General features: G+C 45.4%; 1 protein-coding gene across 3 annotated transcripts in view; it reads right to left on the reverse strand.

The window, feature by feature from the left end:
* Positions 1-15,313, reverse strand: part of LOC109429376 (carnitine O-palmitoyltransferase 1, liver isoform) — a 102,386-nt gene that overhangs the window by 36,663 nt on the left and 50,410 nt on the right. Inside the window, exon 1 of one of the 3 annotated variants that reach the window (XM_019705274.3) lies at positions 8,945-9,507. The exons of 1 other annotated variant lie outside the window; for it this stretch is intronic. The gene's annotated coding sequence lies outside the window, so the exon portion shown is untranslated. Of the gene's footprint in view, positions 1-8,944; positions 9,508-15,313 lie in introns of those variants that run through there. One more of the 3 variants, XM_019705273.3, reaches the window with a different exon arrangement.

Genomic DNA, 15,313 nt, shown 5'->3' on the forward strand with positions numbered 1-15,313 from the left:
TCATCAACGCTATCATCCGATTGATCCTTTTGCTCGTTCGTATCGTCATATAAGCTGCAGTAATCAAAACTATAAGAATCTTCTTTATTATCATCAGTTATATGAGCTGGCGCTCAAATTTCTCCTACTCTCGTCGGTATCGATGATAGAAGAAACTTCTCAACATCGTTTTCTTCCTTGAGAAGTTTTCCAGAATTCTTCGCTGTAGTCGTGCTTGTTATCAGCAATTGTGACGTGTCGTTCCGATGGCCTTCCAAAATAAGAAAACACTTCTTGTTATGACGATCATACCCCACTACAGTAGACGTTCGCTCGGTGCAAACGGCTTAACTGCAATGCTTTTTAACTGCAAGTCCGCTAAGTGCAACAATTTTGCAGTTATCGCACCGCTATCTGTCAAAACGAAACGTCAAAAGAGTTGCGATGTTTTTCAGATGCACTACAGCTGCATTGCGGTGTTTTTGAGTGCATTCTGGCTGCGTCCAACAGCAATTGACAAGTGTTTGACGGCTGTCAGTCGTATCAGTTAGCGAATTTCATTCGATAACTAAAACTCGAAATCCTCTACATAGAGATGAGCGGAAGTTACATATGTCGATTCGGCAACGCTGTTTGTTTTGTTTACAACAGCTTCCAACACTTGCCACAAAGCTAGATGTTCAAACTCTTTGCGTGACTTTGTTGTGGTGCAAGTTGTTTTGTTTACGTTTGCTAATTATATTCGAACTTTTTTCCCAAATTTTGAAAAAGATAACAGCGCAATCGAAGAAATCTAAAATGCATTGTACAGAATAGCGCGAATCAAATCGGCAGAAGTGAATCAAGCATCAGCAATGAAACTTTTTCGAGCAGAGGCATCGACAAAAGTTTCTTCATGAGCATAAGCTTTTGAAAGCAGAATTAATAAAATATTTTCTTCTTACTAAATATACATATGCCATAAAATTCTCGATAATAAAAATAAATATTTATAACATGTTTATTTTCGATTGCAATACCGTTCAAACAACGCATTCCTACAAACGATAAGCATGTTCATTTGGCTCACACTTTGACAGTACTCCCTGCTCGATTGGCTCACAATGGCCGCCTTCGCACATCTCTATAATGTAGGATTACTAACTAAAACGTAAACATGTTGCACTTATCGAACTTCTACTGTATCTAGTTAACTGCTCCTGAGTCCACATGATCTTAATGGATCATTGAAGTCGACTTTTCCGCTACTCACCGCATCAAAACAAAAGCGCCACCGTATATGGACGGTAACACAGTGACAGCAGTCGAGTAACGTCAAACACACAGGGCTACGGTGGCGCTATCTCTTCATTTCATTGCGGCCGTTTTAGTTATTTTAGTGATCCATTGACGGTGAATGCAGAAGTTTCTTCGTCAGACTTTGTAGCTTTCGCCTTTGGTTGTTGTTTGATGTTTCCACCAACCCAAATAACATTCATGTCATATAAGAGTTCCGGTAGCGCGTTTGTAAGAAGACAATTTGACGTAATTCTAACACGTTAGAGTAACTTCTATACAACCAAAACTTGCATGTGGTCGGCACAGATGGCAGAGAGCAAGCTTCTTCAAAAGCTTCCATGATGAAGGATGTTCCAGTATCAAAGGCATCATCCTAATCACTTGGATTGTCAATCGATGATGAGTAGCTATGAAATTTGGCTGCAACCAGATCAGCCAGAGATTCCTAAAACGTAAAATTTGCGAAGTGACATTCAAATATTCCTGATAGTACCATGCATTTTGGGTAATAATTTGCGTACCTACTAGTCAATGCATTTGCTAGAAACTAGAGTGTCTGGGTTTGATTCGTCGGTTTAGGCCTTTTTCATAATAATGGAAATTTTCTTAGATTTCCTTGAACTATGCGAATGCGAAAATGATCAATGACAAAGGAAGCTTACAACAACTCTTGCAGTATGTAAGTTGAGATGCAGGGCTCTATTCCAATGGGAATATTACGCCAAAAAGAGAAGAGAAGAGACATGTAAAAATTGTAAATTTTCATTTTGCAACGCACTCTGTAAGCCACCAGTTTCAATTCCGCAGAAAACGTGCAATATCGTACAAGCAAGCAGCAATCCATAATTGATAGTGCCAAGGGTTAACTGCACTTTGCAGTCGCTGCTTCGGCACGTTTTACATACAGCTAGCTAAATACAACAATCAAGTGATCAAGCGTAGTCGAGTTGTTTTTTGCACTTTGGCATCGCGTCGTCGCGTCGTCACAAAGAATCAAGCTTCTAGTCAGCCAACTAGGTTGTGACATAGATAGAGCCGTTCTACCCCTTCCTGCTGTTTTGTTTTGATTCCGTATGCTAATACGGTGTGATGGTAATAGGAGTTAAAGGGCAAAATCCAGATCAGCCAGGCAGGCAGTTCTACCGTTCGATCCTTCCATAAATTAGGCAAATTGAGTAGTTGATCGAACGTGAGTGTTGACAAACTGTTTTTCAAACGGGAAACCAGCAACGTGCAAAACCTATAGTCCGTTAAGATAGATAGATGCCTATACGGTCTATCTAGAGATGCAACAAACTATAGGTACACTGTTGGAGCAACAACGGCAACAACAACAGCAACAGCAACCACACAGCTGTGGTGGAGGTGGTTCACCTTCACCATTTTTTCATAGGTTGGGGCTCTTTAGTGCCGAAGTGCCAAACACTCACTCGCTCTTTCAATCTTGAAACTCCGGTCCGGTTCTCATCCTCATTCATTGTTGCTGCTCAGAGTTGTTGCTCTTGATAGTTGTGTGATCGGCTCGCTTGCGCTGCTGAGATCGACAGGGAGGTGGGCGAGGCGCATGGAGATCGTAAAATGCAGCCAAGTTTCATGTGAAACTGCAGCTTGATCAGTAGAAAATCTGTGTGCGTAATGAAACATGAATATTTTTGGATTGGCATTCATGAAACGAGAATCACTCAAAGGACGTTTAAATCAATAGTGGACTTCACTGCAGGTGAAATTTGTTCTAATCGTAAGAACAATATGACATCCTAATTGTAACGTCTTTACCAGTGATTGAGCCACAATCTCTATATCTTTCCTATACTAGTTGTTAGAAATAGCACACAGCTCTTTGTTTGGATTGTGGCTGTTAGATGGAAATAATTTATGTTCTTTTGCAGTAGTAACATATTTATCCAGGTTATCCAAAACGTTCAGATGTTTGGAACTTAGTCTACTGGTAACAAATAGTTTTGTTTGCTTTTTAAATCACTTGAACATTATTCATTACATTCAAAGATATATTTTAAAGCATGAAATAATGGGAGTTATGGCCTGGTGATGTTCTTGGCAACATAAAACGCTCTGAAGTTCTGACTGTAAGGCCTTTACCTGTAATAGGATAATAAACTAACGTATGCAGGTCAGAACTAACTTCATTGGATCCATACATGTAAATCTGAGTATGAGAGATTAACTCCACGTCAATGGCGATTCCTCAGACAATCCAAACCATTCTGGAGTTAAGACCCTTATATCTACACTTGTAACAATGCATCCGGTACATTTCAAACTTGGTATAGTGCGTTTTGTTAGTCATAGAAGATCAGTTGAATCATATGATACTTGCATATAAAACTGAGAGGCATCCTGGATCATCTGCACTATTCTGAAGTTACGAGTGTAGATCTGAATGCCTTAATCTTAACCAAATAATATTTCAAGTAACCTCAGGTATACCAGATGCTCTGGAAATTTCTTCTTGTATAAATTAAAAGGGCAAGTTCTGTTATTTCGGAACATTTAATGGTAGACCATTTGAATTTGAACCATTAATCTTGTAGAGCATGTTCAGAGATACCTCATCCGAGATATCTCATTGATAATCTTTCAAGATACACTGAAACCTCCAATTAGGTAGAGTCCCAGACAACCATTCATCGTATAAGCTGTTGCATAAGATGATAAAGTGGAGGCCATATGCGTGCATCCCTCCATTTAGGCGCATGTAAAATGTACGCATATCGCCTCCACTTTAACATCTTATACGATCACTGACTGGGGTCCATTTAGGTAAAATCTATTTAGGTCCCTCCATTTAGGCAACGTTACCTAAATGGAATTTGATTGTGTTTAGAGCAGTTAGAGTATTCAAGATTACAGATAAAGTTGGTTTACGAAAAAAAGCAGAATTGAGAATTGAGAAACGTTTACGGAGTGTATAAGGATTAAAAGTTTAAGAGTATCCGAGAACTCCCTGGAGTTTAGGTCATCTGATCTACAAGCGTAATCAGTGATATATTGGAGCATTATGAATGAAATTTATGCTTACTCAGCCTCATGTTGCTATATGTTGTCAAGTAGTGAGTTCATTGTCACTTTGAGGATCTCTAAGAATTTCCATGCGTATAGGTGTCATCGGATCTACAAATGATTCTTGAGTGTTCTCCAAAAACTCCCTTGAGTATAGGTCATCGAATCTACGAGGGCTACTAGTTGTATCTATGAGCATTAAGAATGAGGTTTATACTCACACAGCCCCTGACATCTATGTTCTGTCAAGTGATGGGTTCTATGATTGTATAGCATATCCGAAAATTCCCTAGAGTTAAGGCCGCACGGGACGACGTGTAATTTTTCCTATCTTCCCTCTCTTTCTAACAATTTGCCTCGCGATTTTGAAGAAGCAAATATCAATTTCCATTGCACTGACGTAGCTGAAACTTTAGTCGATTGTGCACCACAAGTGAGCAAATGAACGATCAAATTTCTAGTCAATAATAAGAAGTAGAAGTTGAGATTTGCATCTTACTAACAACAGAGCAATGGCGGACGATTCAACCACCGTCCCGTCCGGCCTTAAGGCCATCTGATCTACAAGCGTAGTCCGTGATCTATTGGAGTATTATGAATGAAATTTATACTTGCATAGCATCATGCAACTATGTGCTGTCAAGTGGTGAGTTCGTTGTCAGTTTGAGGATCTCCAAGAACTTCTTTGAGTATAGGTCATCGGATCTACTAACGTATTTGGTGGTCTCTAAGAGATTTACGACTAAAGTTCATACTCACACAACCTCAGGTAACTATGATCTATTAAATTTTGAGTTCGAAGAATCTTAAGGGTCTCCAAGAACTCTCTTGAGTATAGGCCATCCAATCTACGAGGGCTACTAGTTGTATCTAAGAGTATTACAAATAAGGTATATTCTCACACAAGCCCAGGCATCTATGTTCTAGCAAGTGATAGAATCTATGATTGTATAGGAGTATCCGAGAACTCCATGAAATGAAGGCAATTTGATCTACAAGTGTAATCCGTGATCTATTGGAAAATTATGAATGAAATTTATGCTTACACAGCCTCATGTAGGTATGTGCTATCAAGTGGTGAGTTCATTGTCAGTTTGAGGATCTCGAAGTACTTCCTTGAGTATATGTCATTAGATCTACAAACGTATTTGGTTGTCTCAAAGAGATTTGCGCAATCGAGGAAAAGTTAAATGGGCTTCTATATTTCCCTGAAACCGCTCTGTAAAGCTTTTAAACGCCTCTAGAACCCCCATGAAATCTTCATGAAATTTACCTGAGAGCCTCTGAACCCACCTGAAACCACTCTTAAATCTCATGAAACGCCCTGAAATGCATTGAAACGCTTTAAAACGCCTCCAAAACCCCCATGCAACCCCATGAGCCTCTGAGGCCCTCTTAACTCTCTTGAAACGCCTCTGAAACCCCGAAGAAACCTGCGAGAAATTCACATGCGAGCCTCTGAAGCCCCTGAAACCCTCCTAAAACCTCCTGGGACACCCTGGAATGCATTGAAAACCCTTGAAACGTCTTGAAGCGCTTAAAAATCTCCGTAAAATTCACCTGAGAGCCTCTGAATCCCCCTAAAATCCCTGAAACGCCTTGAAACGCCTGAATCCTCCATTAAACCTCTGTGTAATTCACCTGCGAGCCTTTGAAGCCTTCTTAAGGCCCCCTAAATCTCCTTGAACGCCCTAAAACGCATTAAAACCTCCAGAAACGCCTTGTAACGCTTTGAAATGCCTTTAAAACCTCCGTGAATTCACCTGAGAGCCTCTGAAGCCCCCTAAAACTCCTGTGAAACCTCCTGAAACGCCCTGAAATGCATTGAAGCGCCTCTGAAACCCTCATGAAATTCAACTGCGTGTAATTCACCTGCAAGCCTCTTAAGCCCACTCAATTTAATCGGAAACCTTCTGAAATGCCCTGAAACGCATTGAAATGCTTTGAAACGCCTCTGAAACCTCCATGAAACCTCCGTGAAATTCACCTGCGAGCCTCTAAACCTCCTGAAACGCATTAAAACGCCCTGATGCACATTAAAACGCAATAAAACGCAATAAAACGCTTTGAAATGCCTCTAAAACTCCTTTAAAACCTCCGTGAAATTCACCTGAGAGCTTTTGAAGCCCCCTAAAACTCCTGTGAAAAATCCTGAAACGCATTGAAACGCCTCTGAAACCCTCATGAAACCTCCGTGAAATTCACATGCGACCCTCTGAAGACACCCTCAAACCTCATGAAACCTCCAGAAAGGGCATGAAATGCTCTAAAACGCATTGAAACACCTTAAAACGCTTTGAAACGTCTCTGAAACCTCCATGAATCCTCCGTTAAATGCTCCTGAGAGTTTCTGAAGCCCCACAAAACTTCTCTGAAACCTCCTGAACGCCCTGAAACACCTTGAAACGCTTTGGAATGCCTTTGACACTCCCGTGAAGTTCACCTGAGAGCCCTCTGAAACCTACTGAAACGCCTGAAACACCGCTGACCCCTCCCCACCCTAAAAACTCCCTTAAAATCCATCTGATCATCAACCCTGTACATCTGTCTTGACCTTCTTCTCTTTACATCTGCGAGCCACTTGACTTTCTCAAACTTCTTTGCAACCTTGAAATACATTTAGGTAATGAATCTATTTAAGTTAAAATTCTATTTAGGCAGTACCGACTCGCTAGCTAAATGGAGGTTCGATCGATTTTACATGAGTTTTTCAAGGGGATCCTGCAATATTTCATTACAGGGGTCTCTCAGCATTTCCCCAAAGAATTTTTCGCTGAGTTCCTCCTGCATTCTATCCAAAGAAATTTTCGTGGGATTTCTACAGGAGTTCTCAGATGTTGTCACGGAACTTCTCTTAAGAGTTTTTTTTGGGAATTCCTCTTAAAAAAATTTCGTGATTCTTTCCGGCGATACTCTCGGGATTTCCCTAGGAGTTCTTCCCAACTGAAGTTATTTTTGGGATTTCTACTAAAGTTTCTCCAAAGATTTCTCCAGAAGTTTTTCACGATTTTCTCAAGATTTATTCCAGAGATTTTCGATTTATTTCTCCTAGATTCCATCTCTGGGTTTCTCTCCAACTTCTTCCTGAAATTTCTTCAGCAGTGATCAGCGGTGATCATTCTTCTATAGTTTCCCCGGGATTTCTGCAGAAGTTACTTCTTCTTCTTCTTTTGCTGATGTTTCTCATGAAGTTCATCCCGCGATATCCTTCAGAGGTTTACGCAGGTTGTTCTCGTATTTGTTACCAGGAGTTCGCACAGTGATCCTACTGATATTTTTTAGATTTTCCCTCAATCACTCCCATAGTTCTTCCCTGAATCCTTATCAGAAGTTGAGGAATTCTGGGTGTTCCCTTTGGGATTCCTTAATTTTTTTATCTGTATTAACGGCTAGTTCATCTCGGGATCTACGCTTTACTTCCGAAGGAAGAACCCACATTTTGTGAGTTTGTTGGGAGTGGGATTCGATCCCAGGACCTCTGCGTGATAGTCAAGTGTTCTAACCATCACACCAGGTCTGCTTCACATTTCTCCAATAGTTGCTTCCGGAGTTCTTGCAGGGATTTTGCAAGACTTTTTTCTTCAGAAAACTTCCTGGAAACTCCTCGTCGTAAGAAACATCGGAATAAAATCAAGATGATACCTTGCAAGAAACTACAGGAAACCTTTTGTAGAAATCTCGAGAGGAACATCGGAATGAATTCTGAAAACATTGAAAACATCTCGGAAAAAAATCTGAAGGTAATCCCGTGACGAAACATCAAAGTAATTTGAGTAAGAAATCTGAACCTCTAAGCGAGATCCCGGAAGGAACTACGAGTGCAATCCCACGTGCAACTAAAGATAAATCCAGGAACAATATCTGGAAGGAGACCCTAGAAGAGTTGTTGCAGATATCTCGCAAAAATCCCAGGAAAAACTGTTGACTCGGAAGCCTGCTAAGAGAAGTTCCTGGAAGAACTTTGGAAGAAATTTTAGAAGCATCTGCAGTAGAAATCCAGCGAGAATATCCTACAACGATCGTGGAAAAGCTCCTGCAGATATCCTGGGAGGTACTGAGGAAAAAATCTTTGATATCCTGGAAGGAACACCGGAAAAAATCTCGGAAGCAGCTGAGCAATCACACATCTTAGTACAATCAAGTAATCATTCTCATGAATGAGAAGTGCAGTAGGTAAAACTTGTTATATGCTTTAACATAAACGTAGGAATCAATCAAATAATCTGTTTACAATATTTTTCACTGATTTCACGATGATCATCAAAATACGCTGACTCATCACAGCAACATCGTTAATTGCGCACAGATTTTCTTCACACCATGTTTCAATCTCCATTCCTTCTGTTTCGTTCATGTGTCTGATGAAAAGTGTACTTTGTACCGCCAAAGTCCGGTTGTGGGCAGGCAGGCAGGTAGTAGCACTACACTAGCAGCAGCAGCACCAACAACGGTATGTAGCATTTCGGTTCCCTCCTTTCTCTTCCAATCACGCGCGGCACATGCACCTTGAATGCGGTTTTGCAGCACTTTTTCAATCACCTAGAAGACCTTCGTACCGGTTTGGGTTTGGGACTGTAAAAAGCCAAGGACGTTCGATTTCGGTGCTGCCGCCACTAGTGTAATGGGCAATGAAGTGCATCGGAGACCTTTAAATTTGAAAACTTACACTGAGCACCGAATTCGAGTAGAGCGCAGCTTCGTAAACACACAGCTCTGGTTACACAATCACTCTTCTAGCTATCACACCGCGACTCTAACGGGCAGAGAGGGTAGCGTGGAAAACTATTCGGCTGCCTTTATGTTTGCTTTGCCGCGCACTAATGTGAACTTTTCAGTCTGCACTTGCAATATTACAAAAATTCACTTATGCACTGCACGCACGTATCGTAGTAGCAACAGCAGCAGCGTGTGCCTGTGGCCGAGTATTTGTAGAGTACAGAGTTTTCGCAGCTAATTAGAACTGCACGCGATTCTCCAACGACAACAACAACAGATCGAACCCGACACGGAACGGAACTGGAACCTGATTAGAGAAACCTCTCCACGCGAAGGGACTACCTTCTCGCGCGCGCGTAACTTCAATCTGTTCTATATACACACTGAACCTAATGTGTTGTAGGTAGGTAAACGCAGTAGCAACGAGAGACAGAGGGACAAGCGTGACCGCACAGCGCCGACAACAATACTCTACTAAGACGTTGAACCGCCACCGATCAACTACTGGCTGGCTGGCTGGCTAACTGGCTTGGTAAGTTGGTGGATAGCGAATCGCTACGGTCCGTGAAGTCAAGTCGTCGTCGTCGTCGTCGTCGTCGTCTCGTCACCATACAATAGTTCGCGATGAGCGTGTATCGTGTGTAGGCAGTTCACTCAATCGGACGTACTTACACTGACGGACGGACGGATGACCAGCTGGATGGATGTATGGATGGAACAGGGCTGGTAGCGTTCTAGGAGGAAATCCGGATCGGACAATCCAGATTCTCTTAATAACCATGGATAAACATTCCAAAAATGAACTAACATGAATTACTCGTAATTGTAATTGTGCATGAATGTGAAAAATAGAACGAAACTAGCTCAACAATCAGCCCATTCTAATGTGAAAAAAAAATTCCTTAGAATTCTTACAAGAAAATGTACTTCCAGGAAACTTCCTATGATTCATTGATATATTAGGCGTAACTATAATAAATATTTTGAACGCAAATTACTTAGATAATTCTCATTCAGATCAAAAGTTTGTCCCAAATTTTCATAATGTATTTTGTGTGGAAGGTACACCAATCACCTACATCTCATTTGAAATGTCTATTTGAGACAAGAAAAAGTTGCTACGGGGCCAAAAATATTCACCTTGAGTGAAAAACGTTATTTGATATTTTGAATGGACGGATTTTTGTTGTAGATTCACAAGCATGATCACAAGCAACCAATCTCAAATCAATCAAATGTCTCATTTGTCTGTGTTATTTTCAGTGTTATTCATGAGTATAATCAGAAGTCACGGCACTGCGGCAGGTACAAGATGCAGGTCGTCACCATAACAGTAAAGCTACCGAAAGGCGCAGCAAGGACACAGGTGGCCTTGGTTCAGCTATCTGTCGTGAAAGCTAATCCGTTAAAGTAGAAAATCTTAAAGTGGACTGATCGGTATGTCCACTGGACATACACGAGCTACCGGAAGTTTACTTCAGGTGTCTTGAACCGGGACACAAGTAATGGGACTGTAAGGAACAAGCTTTGTAGGCGATGGTAAGACGAAGGCCAAGTGAAATACGCGAACTACATACACTCGACGATGGGACACTCACGGCGCTCTTTTAGGGTTAAGATGAACCACAGTGACGTAGCCTAGCAACTGCTGAGTTAGGGGACGGATATCGCCATTAGCGGACCCGTACCGAGTATCCACCGATAACGGCAACTGGGTCGTGGATGGATCCAAAATGGCGGCGATATGGACGATGGAGTTGGTCCATGAGTTGGTGTCCGCGGGCTCCGTGTTCGTCAAACTAAATGGAGTGGTCGATCGAGCAGTTCATGCAGATGTTGGAATGTATTTCGTTCGTTGCACTAAACTCGTGGCCCAGTTAGTGAAAGACTTTCACTAGGTGGGCTGAGTTTTGAGCTGTCAAATAATCTCTAACAATAGAGATTCAGGGCTACCAACCTTTAAAAATCATGCTTCACGTCAAAAAGTGACGTTTGACTTCGTTTTAACTGGGCCAGCCCACCTAACGGGCGCCCAGTTAAAACGTAGCCCACCTAAACGTAGCCCAACGACCGAAAGTTGACTGTACTCTGTTTCAGCAAAAAATTGGGCGTACTATTATTATTGGTAAAATGGACGAAAAATACGACAGAGACCGCTAGCAGAAGACAGAATCCGCTCGGGCACTTCGGGACTAGCCTCCCGAGCGGTAAGTCCCACCTCATCCAGGACCGCCATCGAGCATCACCCACCTTCATTTTGCAGTGGAACATGAACGGTTTTTGGAACAACCTCCCTGACCTGGAACTCCTAGTTCAAGACCAACTGCCCCTGGTACTGGCACTCCAGGAGGTTCATCGAGTTGAGGAAAGCGCCATGGACAATACCCTCAGGCAGCGCTACAAATGGTTCAAAACGGCCGCCAATTCCATCTACCACTCCGTAGCGATCGGCGTCTCTGCCGAAACCGCGGCTTCCCGACTGGACATCGACACGGACCTTCCAATTGTCGGTGTCAAACTCGGCCTGCCATTCGCCGTATCCGTCCTGTCGGTGTACCTCCCCAACGGAAAGCTCCCCGATCTGCAAAACCTCCTCCAAGCCCTTCTTCAGCAGGTTCCAGAACCGGCCATAATCGTCGGCGACGTTAACGGACGCCACCAAGCTTGGGGTGGCAGCAAGAACAACATCCGTGGCAACTGCGTCATGGAGTTTGCTTGCGCCAACGACCTCGTTATTCTGAACGATGGTTCGCCAACATTCCAGAGGGGAACGACCGAAACGGCGATAGACATCGCGCTAGCCCCATCGAGCATCTCCGCCCGCCTTCTGGGGCACGCGGTAGAGAACCCCCACGGCAGCGACCACTCACCAATCATCATCACCCTGAACAACAGCAGCCCACCCGAAACAACCCGACGACCCCGGTGGCTCTACGAAAAAGCCGACTGGGCAGCGTTCCAAGCAGCCGTCGAAGAAGAGATCGGGACCGGAACGCACACCTCAATGGAGGAAATCACATGTGCGATCATCCTGGCAGCCGGCCAGACCACCCCAAAAACCAACCCCAAACCGGGGAAGCGCGCAATCCATTGGTGGGACGAAACCACCAAAGCGGCGGTGAAACTCTGAAGGAAGACACTCCGAGCCTTCAAAAGGACGAAAGACCGGCTCCCACCGGACCACCCAGACATAGCGCTAGCGAACGAAAACTACAAAAACGCGCGGAACGCCTGTCGCCAGGAAATCCGCGAAGCCAAGGAGAAGTCGTGGAAGGAATCTTTGGACTCCATCAACGACCAGCAGTCGTCTGCCAAGCTATGGCAGAAAATAAACGGATTGCAGGGCAAACGAAGAGTTAAAGGCATGTGCCTAACGGTCAACGGCCAGCCTACTAGAGACCCCCAAATTATCGCGGAAACTCTGGCAGGTTACTTCTACGGACTCTCGTCCATCGAGAACTACCCCATCCCCTTCCTTAAAGCCAACCCATCTCCGCGCACCGCAGTCGCAAGATTCGCCGTCCCCCCTGATCGGGGCCAAAACTTCAACCTCCCGTTCCGCCTTCCCGAGCTGGAATGGAAAAAACCCGGGAGAACGAGCAAGGCTGCTTCCTCGTCGAGCAAGCAAACCTGGTCCTCCAAACCGCGGCCAACGCCACGCTTCCCCCGGTGGCTGGTCTCCACCGGCTTGGGCCGAGAAGCTGGTCGGCCAGGGCACCCGAAGTGGACAACACGATCAAGAAACGTTTCAGACGGCAGGCTCAACCTCAGCAAGTTCAGACACATTTCCACGAAAGGATTAGGAAACGGTACCACAATTGGGCGATCCGGTACAGCGACGGCTCCAAGGTAGGCGAACGAGTGGGAGTGGGAGTTCACGGTACCGAACCTGAACAACGCTACCGACTCCCGGCGGAATGTTCGGTCTTCTCGGCTGAAGCTGCAGGTATTTTCCAAGCAATAACAGCCCCAAGAGACCGACCCGTACTTGTTATGACTGACTCGCAGAGCGCTATCTCAGCAATCGAGAGCCCAAAAGCGAAACACCCCTTCATTCAGGGCGTCCAGGCAGCCTTTGATTCCGCCGAACACCTGACAGCTCTAATATGGATCCCCGGGCACTGCGGAATTCGCGGAAACGAGCGAGCCGACGAGCTGGCTGGCATTGGCAGGAACAGTCCCCTCCTTACACCGAAAACCCCAGCAGATGACGTGAAAAAGTGGGTCAGGGACACCATATGGCGGTCCTGGTCCGACGAATGGAGGCGGGACAGGATCCTATTCCTACGGAAATCTAAACCATCCACGGGGCCCGGTGAAGACCTGCATAACCGGCGGGAACAAACTGTCCTCTCTCGGCTCAGAACGGGACACACTCGGGTGTCACATAGTATGACCACCAACAGCTCCGGCTTCCACCGACAATGCAAAATCTGTGTCACACCAAACACGGTCGAGCACTTCTTGTGCACCTGCCCAGTTTACGAGGCCCTGCGTCAGACGCACCAGGTGACAGACGTCCCCAGGTCACTGGGCAACGACAAAGTCAACGAGCGCCAAGTAATCAACTACCTCAAGGAAGCTGGCCTCTTTGACAACATTTGCGCGATCGGCGTAAGGACCCTGGTCGTGGGCATCTCGGACCTCTCGGACTCCCCGGGATCCGAGTGGTAAGTCCCACTACAAACAACCCACCCCTCCACCACGACACCACGATCAATCCGGTCGTCAAGGAGGAAAGAATGCCCCCGCCACGGGCACACACACAACACTACCGTTCAGAACTCCCCGGGTTGGAGTCCCCCCAGACGGAAAACTCTGGGTTTGGGTCCCAACTTTCCACGAGAACGCACACCATCGAGCGCCTCGGGCTTACCCAAGGATTAATTACCCAGCCGATGAAACCACCCCGGCCATGGGCACCTCGAACCCCCCGGACTTTCCGGGATCCGAGCGGTAAGGCCCACCCCAAGCGGCCCACCCACCCAACCACCACGTCATCGTGATCAAGCCGGCCGATCTAGAAGGAAAGGATGGCCCCGCTTTGGGCGCCCACACAACCCAGCCACCACGTCACCGCGACTAATCCGGTCGAATAAGGAGGAGAGGGTGCCCCCACCACGGGTACCCACATAACTAACACCACCCCACAAGGCCCCCCGGGTTAGGGGCCCCCTCAGACGAAAAACTATGAGGTTGGGCCCCAATCCCACACAATAGACAAACCGCTGGACTCTCCGGAGCCCCCATGAACCAAACATTCAAGCGATGAAGCCACCCCTAGTCGTTGGCGCCTCGGACCTCCCGGTCTCCCCGGGACCCGAGTGGTAAGTCCCACCTCAAGCAATCGACCCAACTACCATGTCACCGCGACCAAACCGGTCGATCAAGAAGGAAAGGGTACCCAGAAAAACTCTGGGGTCGGGCACCAACCCCCCCACGAGAACGCAAACCACGGAGCACCTCGGGTTTCCCCATGGACCAACCAACGAATCCATCCCGGTCGTGGGCACCTCGGACTCTCGGACCCCCCGGGACCCGAGTGGTAAGCCCCACCCCAAGCGACCCAGCCACTCAACCAGCGCACCCCTACGACCACCACGGTCGGATACGAGGAAGAAGAGACCCCCCTCCGCCGCGGACACCCAGTCATGGCAACCGAGCTAGCGAGGCCCTCGGGCCAAACAACATCGACAGCAACAGACAGCGAGATATACCCCAAAACTATGTACTAATTGAAACTCTGTATTTTTACGAACCAGCCAAGGGCTAAAAGTCTCTATAATAAAGATAAATCAATCAATCTGATAAGTACTGGGTAAAAGGATAGGACAAGTAATGGTCACGTAAAACTTTTGCAATCCAAATGTCTAAAGCGTACGCATTTGATAAGTAATTCGCTGCCAGAAAGATTAAGACCTGATTAAAATCGTTCTCGGTGATGGAGGACGATTTGCAGACCCTTCGCAGAGTGCGGAACTGAAGATGCACAGCCGTGGACCGAGTAGAATGGAGACGAGACTACTCCTACGTACAGCACAGGATACTCAGGCGTTAGTCTGACCGGTAAGGTAAGTTATATGTTGTATGTGTCGGATCCTTCACGTTTCTTGTATACAATCAGGAGGAATTACCACAGAATGAAAAGGGTTCAGTACTGCTGTGAATGTATTCGTCTGCTACCAATTTAAAAAAATTGTTCAGCTAGCGCTAAATGGTATAATTATAATTAAATGGAAAGACGAAATGGGATATAAGTTATATCATATAACTAGCTTAGGTCCCGTAACTTGCAAACGCAAACGAAATTCGCTGTGTC

Source organism: Aedes albopictus, chromosome 2, assembly GCF_035046485.1.
Source record: "Aedes albopictus strain Foshan chromosome 2, AalbF5, whole genome shotgun sequence".
Classification (NCBI taxonomy): domain Eukaryota; kingdom Metazoa; phylum Arthropoda; class Insecta; order Diptera; family Culicidae; genus Aedes; species Aedes albopictus.